This window comes from Arachis ipaensis, chromosome B04 (genome assembly GCF_000816755.2).
Source record: "Arachis ipaensis cultivar K30076 chromosome B04, Araip1.1, whole genome shotgun sequence".
Taxonomy (NCBI): Eukaryota; Viridiplantae; Streptophyta; class Magnoliopsida; order Fabales; family Fabaceae; genus Arachis; species Arachis ipaensis.
The window spans coordinates 121,053,517-121,067,178 of record NC_029788.2 but is presented as its reverse complement, the minus strand read 5'-3'; positions in this window follow the sequence as shown (position 1 = coordinate 121,067,178).

Sequence of the window (13,662 nt, the reverse complement as noted above, 5' to 3'; positions counted from 1 at the left end):
GTGAAATTCCTAAATTCTTATGGGCTGAGGCTGTGAACACAGCATGTTATATTTTGAATAGAACATTCATTAGAAAAGGGTTAAAGAAAACACCTTATGAGATATGGAAAGGAACCCCTCCAAATCTTAAGTATTTTTATGTTTTTGGATGCAAATGCTTTGTGCTCAACAATAAGGAAAACCTTGGAAATTTTGATCCAAAATCCTATGAAGGAATGTTTGTTGGATATTCCACCACAAGCAAGGCCTATAGAGTTTATCTCAAAGAACATAGAACCATAGAGGAATCCATACATGTTACTTTTTGTGATTCTAACTTAATTCCCAGTATTGTGAAGGATAATGATTCAGATTGTGAAGAGGTTGGAACCAATCAAGAAAATCCCAAATCTGTGCAAAATGAAGAATCTGTCAGCCCGGTTTTGTCTCATCAGTTTGGAGGAGACATTTCCATTTTATCTCCTGAGCAGGCACGAGCAACTGAAATAGTGAGACCACTAGAAGTTCATCAAAGCTCTACACCTGTCCGAAAGCCTAGAGAATGGAAGTCTATGAGGGGTTATCCTCATGACTTCATCATTGGTGATCCCTCTCATGGTGTAACAACAAGATCCTCCACCAAAAGGCAAACCGAACCTAGCAACCTTGCTCTCTTGTCACAAATGGAGTCCAATAATGTCAAACAAGCTCTTGAAGATCCATCATGGGTCAAGGCCATGCAAGAGGAGCTTGCTCAATTTGACAAGAATAAGGTTTGGACATTAGTACCTTATCCGGATGGTAAGAAGGTAACGGGTACTAAGTGGGTATTTAAAAATAAGCTTGGTGAGGATGGACAAGTTGTTCGTAACAAGGCTAGATTAGTGGCCCAAGGTTACGATCAAGAAGAGGGTATAGATTTTGATGAGTCTTTTGCTCCGGTAGCTAGAAGGGAAGCAATTAGATTGCTTCTTGCCTATGCCGCCTATAAAGGTTTCAAAATGTTTCAAATGGATGTTAAATGTGCTTTTCTTAATGGCTTTATTGATAGAGAAGTGTATGTGGCACAACCCCCCGGTTTTGAACATATAGAATTTCCAAATCATGTTTTCAAACTAACCAAGGCTCTTTATGGTCTTAGACAAGCTCCAAGAGCTTGGTATGAAAGGCTTAGTGCCTTCTTATTGGAAAATCAATTTCAAAGGGGTACCACTGATACTACTTTATTTATTAAAGCATCTCATGATGATATACTCCTTGTTCAAGTTTATGTTGATGACATTGTATTTGGATCGGCCAACATTTCTTTGTGTGAAGAGTTTGGAAAACTCATGACTAGTGAGTTTGAGATGAGTTTAATGGGAGAGCTTACTTTCTTTCTTGGCCTCCAAATTAAACAAACTCCTAGTGGCACCTTCATTTACCAAGGAAAGTATGCAAAAGAGCTTATCAAAAAGTTTGGCCTAGAAAATTCCAAATCAATGGGAACTCCAATGCATCCTAATACAAAACTTGAAAAGGATGATGAAGGTCAAGATGTGGATGAAACAAGGTATAGAGGAATGATAGGTTCTCTTATGTACCTTACTTCCTCTAGACCGGATATAGTCCATAGTGTGGGTGTATGTTCAAGGTTTCAATCTCATCCAAAAAAATCCCATCTTACGGCTGTTAAACGCATCATTAGATACATTAAGGGAACTTGTGATTATGGATTATGGTATCCTAAATCTGATGACTTTTGTGCAGTAGGGTTTTGTGATGCAGATTATGCGAGAGATAGAGTGGATAGAAGGAGTACCTCCGGCATGTGTTGCTTCCTTGGAAGCTCACTCAACATGTGGTCAAGCAAAAAGCAAGCCACAGTGGCTCTATCCACAGCTGAAGCTGAATATATTTCTGCATCTGCTTGCTGTTCTCAATTAATTTGGTTAAAAACACAATTAGAAGATTACAAATTAAAAATCAATAGTATACCCTTATTTTGTGATAATATGAGTGCTATAAACATTTCAAAAAATCATGTTCTGCACTCAAGAACCAAGCACATTGAGATAAAATATCATTTCATTAGAGAACATCTGCAAAAGGGAACTATTGATATTCAATTTGTAAAATCTGAAGACCAAATTGCTGATATTTTTACAAAACCCCTCTGTGAAGACAGATTCTGTACCTTGAGAAAAAGTTTGGGAATGTTTGATTTAAGCTTCATTAAAAATTTGTGAATTTTTTACTCTGTTCAGTTTTGTCTCGTAGGTTTGGACGAGATAAAAATGCAGGCGTGATGGAGGAGCTATGATCAAGGGGGAGGCAACGCAGATTTAAATTTTATGGGCCCCACCTAATAATTCCTGACCCCACTTTGCCGTTATGGTAGTTATCTCTCTATGCAAATAAGAATCTTCTTCCTGTGTCATCATATCTTTTTGAAAGTGGTTATTGTCAAATCAAATCCCTCTCTCCATCTAATCCCTTGATTTAAGGCAACAACTTTTCAGATTTTTTATTTCAAAAATAAAAAGGGAAATCATTTTTGGATAATAACTACACCATAATGGTCATTAACCGTCCACTAATGGTCATTACTTCCACCAAATTCTCTCTCCAGTCCTCATTTAATGTGTCTCTCATCTTCCTTCCCCCCACTCAATTCGGTTACTTCACCTTTCATATTCCACTCTTCCATCACCATGAAAAAGAAAACCGCGCCAAGAAAGAGCGAAAGAATCCTTCTCTCCCAAAAACCATCAACCCCTCAAACCCACACTCATATTCACATACATTCTACTTCTTCATCTTCTCCCTCACCCCCAACCAAGCACACCGAAGCTATGAGGAAGAAAGTAATAGCACAGAAGAGTTTCGGAAGAAGAAGAAGTGGGAAAAATAAGGAGCCCCGCATTGAGGAAGAGGAAGAATCTCATACCTCGCCCACTCATTCACCACCACCTTCATCACCAAAGAGAACTACCCCAGAAAAAGCTCACAGAAGACCAAGGAGTTTGCACTAAATGACACCACCAAACCTCCAAATTTGGAATCCTTGGAATTCAGAAACAAGTATGGCAAGACTCACTCCCACTTTGATCCGAACAGATTCAACTCTTGTACCTCTTTTGAGTTTCACAATGAGGTTATGGAAAAACGTCATTTGTGTGCAACTTACCTTGTCAGTCTCGACACTCTCACTAACAAAGGCATCAACATCTCCTCTCTGTTTGAACTTCTCAACTGGAAGCCACTTCTTCTCATTCAGAAACCAGTCTATCCTGGCCTAGTCCAAGAGTTCTACGCCAATATGCGACTCATTGACGGCACTCTTCATTCCTATGTCAAAAGGGTTCAAATAGCCCTTGATTCTGAGACCATTGGAGCGGCCCTGGGCTTCAAGGATGAAGGACCGCGAGCCTACATGGTAGACAAATGGGATACACAAGTCGGCGTTTCATACAAAACAGTTCTTCAGCACATTTGCGAAAATCTTTCTGGCTTGCATGGAACGATTCCAACCCACAAAGCTCTAGGACCAGTCAACTCTCTGCTTCACCGAATCATCACCCATATTCTGACTCTCCAAAGCGGCTCACACAACCGAGTAACATTTTCTGAATGTCTCATATTATTTGCTTTGGTTACCTCTACTCCGGTATCCTTTGGCTATATTATGATTAGGCATATGTGGGATTCTGTTAGAAGCACCAAAAAGGCTAACCTGCCTTATGGTATATTTTTAACTAGAATTTTTGAATACTTTAAAGTTGATCTGTTGAATGAGGCAGTAGAGAATAAAGTATCCTCAATCAGAGGAGGAGGAGCGACTAAGGGAACCAAAGGAGGCAAATATGTTGCATCGGATAGTGACAATGAGACCCGACCAGAGTCTTCCAAAACAGTCAAATCCATCAAAGAAATTTTGGGTGAATTCTCAAACATGGCAGACATGATGATTCAATCTCACAAAGAGGCTCGCAAGCAAGCCTCTTAGAGCGAGAAAGCTTGGAAAAATTGCAAAGAAAGGGTCGGCCTGATGTTAGCAACTCTTAAGGAGGATCTGGGCGATAATAGTGAAGAAGGCGCTGAGGACTCGGCTTTTCATCTATCAGATGATTGATGACTGTTGTTTTATGTTATTTGATATTGGCAATAGGGGTGAAAACAAGCCAGGCCAGGCCATGCTTTGCTCTTAACAGGCTTGGCCTGTCATGTAGTTGATTGGCCTGAGCCTGGCCTGTAGTGTCATGGCCCGAACCTGGCCATGACTGGCGCTCAAGGGACAAGTCCCTCAGCAAGCCAAACGACCAAAATTTCAGAAAAACGGACAGAATCTCCTCTGTTTCTAGGACCTTACCAACATGAATATTAATTCCCTGTATCAATAATAAACATCCATTTCCATAGACAACAACAACAACACATTCCAACTACATCCATAACCACATATATCCAAAATACGCATCATATATATATATATCAAGTTGATAACTAGAGTATATAGTTAAATCCATAAGTCTTACATAACTAACTTATAATTACTATATAAACAGTTCGAGATTCAAAATAGCATAATCCACACGAGGATCCTGCCTGTGACATATGGAGCATTGACATAATCTAAATTTTGAGCAAAGGTTCCATTACATAATACTTAACCCTTGGAAAGAAGAAGGGCTCACCAAAATGACTATGATCTACTGAGGGGCAAGTGGAATGGAACCTGGAATGACTCCTGTATCTGAAAAACATGAGAATATAATAGGGTGAGTTTTGCAACTCAGTGAGCAAACATTATATCTATAACCCACACGAGACAATACAAGTTTTACCATGAAAATTTATACTTCTTTTCAGAGATGAGGAATCCATATTAAGTAACTATGCAAATAAATAGATAAATAAGTAAGCAGAATGAGCCTGGGCCTGGCCTATTAACATAATAAGGCTTTTATAACAACCTGAGCCTGTGCCTATTTTATAACAGGCCAGGCCAGGCCAGGCCAAACACAGGCTAGGCTGCAGGCCCCTGGCAGGCCGCCTGGCCTTTTTCCACCCCTAATTGACATGATTAGGCTCAATCCTTCTTTTGTAGTAGCATGACTTGATACTCACTGCTTCTTGACACTTTGACTTATTTGGCATCTTATGAATATTTTGTTGTATTGTCAATGCTTTCTTGCTGCAGGTACATAATGCCCCTTGATGCCAAAAAGGGGAGAAAAATCCAAAATTGAAACTAAAAAAAAAAAAAACAGGGGATGAAATTCTCTTTGAGAATTCATGATCACCCTTGTTGATGATAGATAATGCATTGTGAAAATGCATTAGGATTATGTTTGATGATGTGTTGTTACTGCCATTACTTGATGATTATCTTGAAATATGTGAATTATCTTGATTGATGATTGAATTTATTTTTGGCAGTTCCTTTAGTTTGAAATGATGAAAATTGCTGTGTTTGGAAAGAATATATCATATTGATGAAAAATATTTTTCTACCCTAACCATGATTGCTCTGATTTAGTGAAAAATATTTGAACAGCAAAATCATTTTCCAGTGTTGTTTGAGCAGAAAATCAAACCTGTGATAGCAAATAAGTTTTGTATATCATTGAAATCTGCTCATGAATCAAGCATTCAACATTTCAAAATTAATATGTTGAATAACATTGTTTTTTTTTTTGAAGCTTGATTAAATTATTACAGGTTAGTGCTTCCCTTGGTAAGAATAGCATATATCAAGGGGGAGCCATGTGACATTTTGAAAGGGGAGAAATTCAATCTTCAAAGGGAGTACTCATACTCATTTTTTTAAATTTCTTTCCATTTCAATTTTAATAATGTTTGTCATCAAGGGGGAGATTGATGAGTTTGGAAAACTCTAAGACTAATATTTGTGATGAACAAACATTATTACTTTGATAAATAGCAAAAATATTAATTCACATATGCTAATATTGATTTTAGTTATGCAGATTTACTTGGGCCAGAAAAACAAAAGAAATTGTAGCAAGCCCATGTTAAAAGCAACATTCAGCATCAATACAAAATTTCTTACCTCACATGGCTGAATTGGTTGTTAAAATAATTGGGCCAGAACTCAAACATTATCATAAGCCCAATTAGTTTGAATCAAAATTTTATTGGGTCAGATTAAGCTACCAAGTCCAATTTCAATTTTGATGAATGTTTCCTTGCATGATCCGAATCCAAAATGCATCAGGAAAGCAAATGTTATCATTTGCCTCATGCTTTCCAACGGATTCCATACTTCACTTTGGGATGGATTTCAAATTTTAATATGCAAGCATTGGAAACATAAGTGAGAGAATATGTGTGACATGATTGATGTGATCAATGCAACACGCCACTCAAGCAAAGCGAAGTAAAAGCAAATCACATTAATTTGTTTTATTTCAACAAGTTGCTTTTACTTTAACTCTACATTCTCTCTCATCTCTTTCTTCTCTTCGGACATTAACAAGGAAATAATGGAAGCCATGGAAGCTACATCTACTCACCGAAAAGAAGATAGAGCATGCATCAAGACCATCGAACTAATGATGGCAAGAAAACATAACAAAAGAAAAGTATGATGTGGCTAAGATCTACATCACTCTTGGTAAGATTCTGTGATGAGATCTTGGCTTCTTCATACCAAAAATGGTTGATGAAGATTCGGCCAGCAAGGAAGATCTTTGGAGGATGGCTTGTCTTTGATTCTGCTCAACCACCACAGGAAGTAGCCAGAGTGGCGAAATGATGGTAGAGGCAGAGATTGAAGCAGATGAAGTCATCATCATCATGAAGCATCAAGGGCCAGAAATCCATCTTGGAGAGCAAGCCAAGGATGGAGAGCTCAGATTGATGAAGAGTGATGACCAAGGAAGGACTAGAGGTAATTGCATGTTGGGTTTAGCATGGTTATCTCTTCTCTCTTTGTGTGGCCGAACCGGTTATGTGTGAAGGAAAAGAAGTTGGCTTGGGTTTTTGGCTTCAAGTGTGGAGGCTTCTCTCTTCTATAAAAAGGGAGAACAGCCACTGTTTGGAGCAAGGAGAAAGTTTGAGAGTGCAAGGCACAAAATTCTCAGAGCTACCTGAGCTAACAGTTTTCTCTTCTCCTTCAATGTATTATATTTAGTATTTTTCTGTTTAATTTTGTCATGTCTTGAGTCTCATGGAAAAAGGCAAACAGTGAGGTTTGTATGAAAAATCCATAGAGCGGAAAAAGGCAGAGAGTGCAAAATTAAAAGAAAAAGCCATAGATGTCTTAGAGTTCCTTTGTTCATCTATGTTGTGTTTCATGATTCTGTGGGAATCCCCTTGTAAGTTGGGTTAGCACTTTACACTTTGTAATCAGATTGATTATAGTGAAATCCCATCATGTTTGTGATGGAGACTGGATGTAGGCTGCACTGCACTTAGCAGCCGAACCAGGATATATCTGGGTGTAATTTTTTTCCCTTCTCTACTCCATTTCTGTTTCTACTGCATAGGAGCAAAAACAAAAAATATCTCGTGTCAAGTGACGAGACAAAAAGAAAAGTCTCATGGCTAGGGACGAGACAAAAGAAAAAGTCTCGTGTGAAGTGATGAGCTAAAAAAAAAAAAACAGAAAAGTCTCCTCTAAGTCCAGCAAGTGTTAGCAAGCAAAAAGGGGGCTAAGATTCAACCCCCCTTCTCTTAGCCACTGAAACCATCATTATGTATCATTTTTGTCCCTAACATTTTCGTCTTATTTAAGTCCATAGCGTTTCAAAATCGTCTCAATTTTGTCCCACCGTCAATTCTGTCAATAAATCTCTAACGGCAGGACAATATTGAGCCAATTTTAAAATGTTAGGGACAATTTTGAGACTTATCCAAAACGTTGAGGACAAAAATGATACTTTACTTTTTATTAAATAATATCAATCTAAATTAGAATTTGATTTTTAAATAAAAGAAAAAAAAAAGAAAAAATTTTCTGCAACGGAAAAAATATAAATAAAAAAAAGGTGAATGACAATTAAAGTAAGATTAGGGTTAGATAAAAGTTATATAATTTGTTGTTAGATTGGTTGTTTGAGCTTGTAAGTCGGTGTTAATTTTTATAAGGACATTTTTGTCTTTATAAAATTATCTATAAGAATATTTGATAAATTAAAATTTAAAATCATATTTTCTAATTCATTTAAACAAATTTAATCCTAAAATAATTTTTATTGTTTAAATTTATAGTTTTTGATGCATGAAATGAAGTCCACAAAATATAGCCTCTAAATTAAAGGAACAAATTTGTGACTCATGAAATACGAAAAAATATTGTATATACAGAGACGACGGATCCAGAAATATTATTTTGGATGGGTTAATAACATATATAATATTAAAAAATTATACAAAAAATTATATAATGTAAAATGTATTACAAAAATATACCGATAGAGAATATATTTTAAAATACAAAAAATATGTATGTATTTTTTATTAACAAAGTAGTCAATTTTTCGTATCATAAAATTCATCAATAATAGAATTTTTGTCAAATTTTTTTGTAATTTTTTTAATATAATTAAAAGACAATTAGCAAGAAATTCATCTTTCATTTTGTTTCTGAGTTATTTTTCACAATATTTATAGCTGAAAAAGATCTCTCAGTTGTAGTAGTTGAAACATGGAGAATCAATACCAAATGAATCAAGAATGACGCTTACAAGAAGAAAAAAATTCACTTTATGAGATTTGAAAAATTTTATTTAATTTAAAAATATTAGTAATAATATCTTTTCAGATTTTTTTAAATATTGTTACTTACTTTTTAGATATTAGAAATCATTAATATTTAAGTTAGATTAGACTTTTATTTATATTAAACTACATATTAAATAACTTTTTTAAGAAATTAAATCATACTTAATAACTTATTACTATTAATTTTCTTTTAAAAAAGCTAGGGGAGACCTCCATTCGCCCCCTCTCCTCCCCCGGTATGTCCGTCCCTGGATATATAGAATATACAATGTCTAAAAACTTAAAAAGTAATAGATCACTATTTTTAAATAAAAAGACTCACATACTCAAGTATTTATTCTTAAAAAATATTTAAAAAAAACGAAATGAATTTTGTAACTCAATTACTAGACAATATATTTATAATCTATATGAGACCATATAAACATTATTATTAAAATAATTTTAATTAAAAAATAATAATTCATACTAATAAGCAAATCAATAAGAGAGTTCTCAAGACAGAAATCAAATCAAATAATGCACACTTGGACGGCTTCACCTCTAAATTCCACCTCTAAAAGGTAGTCCTTTTCCTCTCGTGTGTTCGTACGGAATAATAAATTTAACGTGTGGCCTATACGTTAGGCTAGCAATGTCCTCGCTAACTGAGGTTTGAGTTAGATGCATCTAAGTTAACGTCATGACCGCCATTAACTACGGTTTTTAATACGAGCCTCCCAAACCAATTCAAAACATATAATTTCAAATATAACAAATCTTTGATCATTCAAATATATAAGGTATCGAATCAAATCAAATGATATTTTCTCATAAAAAATTCTTTCCAATCATACTTTTCCAATCATAAGAAATTTCAAACATATTTCACAATTTTAAAGTAAGTGAGTACCAACAAATACTTCAATGCTTCAAAAATATATATTCGAGTAAAATCAAATGTTTTAAAATGATATAAAACTTCATCAAATATACATATAATCTCATAAAAACATATAGTCTCATGTGTATATTAAAATGAGCTTAACAAGGATAAATATTTAATTCTAATAAATCGATTATTCAAGCTAATTTAAAATTCTTTGATAGTAATCTTTGTAAGTATAATTATAAGTTCAAAACCCTTTATATCAAAATAATTATAAATATAAAATTTACTCATAATTGGTCCCAAGAGACCGAAAAAACTAAACCTAGAGTGTCAAGATAAAAGGTAAAAAAAGTTGAAGTAAAATGAAATAAAAAAGTACAAAATTTAAACTGGAGTTATAGCAACAATTTCAATTCTCACTACAGCAACATCAACAACAATCCTAATGACAACAACATAGGACAACTACGATAACAATGATAGCAAATCCAACAGCCTACTAATCTTATTTTAGTACAAAATTGAAACATGAAAGTCAACCTAAATCATAACTTAACAAGATAACTGGCTATTCAAATGAGTTTCAAAATTTCATATGCATTTTTGAGACTGCATCTATGCATCTCCTCCGTGTTCATCATTGGAAATGTTGATTCTACTTTCAATATCCAACCATATCAGCTTCTAATATCTTTTTTCTCAATTATAAACTTTGAAAGTTTTTTATGATTTAGAAAAAAGAGGTTAAATCTATAATCTTTTTTAAATTTGATTAATTAATCTTCAAATTAGAAAATAAAACAGTGCCTCTGTTTAGACTGCGAGATTAATTATGCAGTAGACAATCATTTTGTCTTATAACGATAGAAAATAAAAATAGAATAGGGAAGAAGAAAATAATACAGCCATATATTCTAGTTTAGCTATCTTGTGCAGTACATCCTACATCCAGTCTCTACCATAACAGAAGTAGAATTTTAACTATCTTTTTAAATATTATACACACCAATTCTCAAGGATTCAACTTAATCCTATCAAGGATAAATCAAGCTTCTATCTAAACTTGACTTGACTAGGTTCACTCCCTAGACTCACAACGCATTAAGTGCTCACCCAACTTAACAAGGAATACCTCTAGGTACAAGAATTAAAACAGAAATACATTCAAAAGAGATTAGACATAAACATTGGCTTTTCTTTTCAGGTACCTCTTTTTACCTTTTCTCTCTATTGCTTTTTGTTAATGTCTCACTTAAATGCCTTTTTCCACTGAAGTGAAGCAAAGGAAGATAAAATATATAAACAAAATATTCAATGATAAACTATGAAGGAGATGATGTTGAACAGCTCTAAAACTATAGGATGAACCGGATTCAGCACTCTCATATGTAGTTCTTCATCTTGGTAGAATGTTCTTTTGATGTAGAAATGAAGGTTGTAGAAGGTTTAGAGAAGGGAAGTTGAATCTATGACCTTCTTTTACTTTAATAAACTTAACCCTTTAAAACAAACTTGCAATCTGAAACTGTTTGAACTCAGCAACGAAAAATTTATGAAACAATTTCATTTTGTCTCATGAATATCAGAAAACAGAACAGAGCAGGGAAGAGAAAAGCTGACACCATCAAGTATCCTGGTTCGGTTGCCTTGTGCTATGCAACCTACATCCAGTTTCCCCACAACAGTGGTGGAATTTCCACTATAGTTAAAGTATTACATACACCAATTCCACAGGATTGACACAATCCTTTCACACTCAAGTTCTAACCTAACTTGACTTTGGCTATGCTAATACTTAACTCTTCACTCTTAGTGCTAACCCAACTAAGAAATGGATACCTCACAGGTACAAGATACAAGACACAGACTTACCTAAAGAAATTTGAAATGACTCTAGGCTTTTCTCTCAAGTGTATCACTTAGCCTCTTTCCACTCATTGGCTTTTACTTGAGCTCTCTCATTATGCCTTTTCACTCAAGAAATTACAGAAAGATAAACATTGAAAAGTAAATTACAATATGTAAAACATGAAGGAGATTGACTTCTTCAACAGCCTCTTTGCTATATATATGTGATAAACCAGATTAGCACAACTCTGATTTAGTTCTTCATTCTGGCGGAATGCCTCTTTGAAAGAAAGCACTGTCTAAGTTGATGAACTCTCTCAGAGATAACTTCTCAGAACATACACCTCAAGAACACTGGTTATCTCTCCTTGGCTTCTGAATGGTGAACCAACTTCTTTTGTATCTCCTTGCATGTTGCTAAATCACTCTCCCCTAGGACAACCCTTGAGCTGTGTGCTTCACCAATCTAGCCATTCACTTTCTTCCATTAATCCTCAATTTAGGTACTTTTGTTCTGACTTTCTTTGTTGACCGAAAGCCTCAAGATTGCAAACACAAAGTCTTTTAAAGGTGAACAAAGATCTTGGCCATTGAAAAAACTACTTGGTCCCTAAGACATAGTTTTTAACCGTAGATGCACAGCAGTGAAGAACAGAGATCAACTTTTTCATGTATTCCATTTTTGGACTGGCAGAGAGATGGGAAGAAGAGAAGAATGCAGAATGCATGTAATTAAAAATGGGTTACCTTTGACCTTTGCTTTAGCTTGATTTGGTTTGATATGGTTGATTAGACCTCAACCTCTTTTTGCTTAACCTTCTCTTTCTTGCTTCTTTAGTGAATAGCTTAGGGAAGAAGCTCTCTCTCACTTATGTGATTTCTGACCAAGATGAAAAGTGAACGTTGCTTTTGGTAAAAGCAAATGAGAGGGATCAGCTTGGAGTGATGGATACGGGCTTAGATTGGTTTTGATTCATGCAACCCGTTTGGCCTATCTATTTTCATTTCTTTGATTTCCTTGGGCTATTGTTGTTTTTGTAGCCTACCAGCCTTGTTTATATTTTCCATTCACTTTGGGCTGCTGCTTTGTATATCAATTTTGGCCTGCAATATTTAATCATAAATAATTAACATTATTTAGATAATTGCCTAAAAATAATGTTTGTCATCATTAATTAATTTAGTTAATTTCTTAACTCAACAAGAAACACTATCCAAAACGTTGAGCAAGAACAATAGAGAAGCTCTAAATGAAACTTTGATTTTGGTTCACTCTCTTTGGACAAACTGAAGTTAATTTTTTCTTTTGTATGGAGTACTGTTACCAACTCTAGGGTTTGCTGAACTAAATCAACACGTTGAATCTTGAACCTGATGAGGTCTTTTCTTTCTTTCGTCAATCAGACCAGAAAATCAGGGATTGAGAAACAGAGGTGAACGGTGCCGACTTCATTGGTAATAGATCCTCAATGGGTTTGACGAATCAAAATTATTAATCTTGTACTTTGACCGCAAGTTTCAATATTAACCATTGATTCACGGCAGAAGAAAGTAGACTCCATTTTTCTTTTGTTACCCAAAATGCTTATGCAGAAGGAAGGTGGATTCAATAAGTAATTAACTTGCATGTTAATGGAAACCTTTTTCTTTTGATTTAGTTTAAGTTGAAGATTTACTTTCTTTTTTTCTGCTTTGGTGCTTAATGAAAAAGTAAAGCACCATTTTTCTTGGTTAATTGCTTTACCCGAATTGTGCACCAGCAGTAGCACATTATCTTTTCTTTTTCATGATGCTAATGGACTAGGTTATGTATGAAGATAGGTTTGATCCACTTACCAGCAGTCTTCTTCCTTTTTTTTTTTTTGGTCAAGTGAATTGAACATCCCCTAATTTTAGGCATTACACCCATGTATTACACTCACACAACACACTTACACACATTACATGGGTACACACCATTAACATGGTTTTATATTCCTCCATGAGAATTTGAACCCGGTGCAGCTCTATGTGAGGCAAACAAAGTTGCCATCTGACCCAGGCCTAAGCTGATTTTGTCCAAATAGCAACACAACGGGCTTATTGCTCTTTTTTGTTTGGGTTGCACAATAAAATTTGGGCCTGAGATGGTGAGGCTCTAATTTCAATAGTTTGTGGAACTCTTATTTTCTTTGGTTAAAGATCAGCAACTTTGTTTCTCAAAATTACCACTATCGGAACTGATTTGAATATAG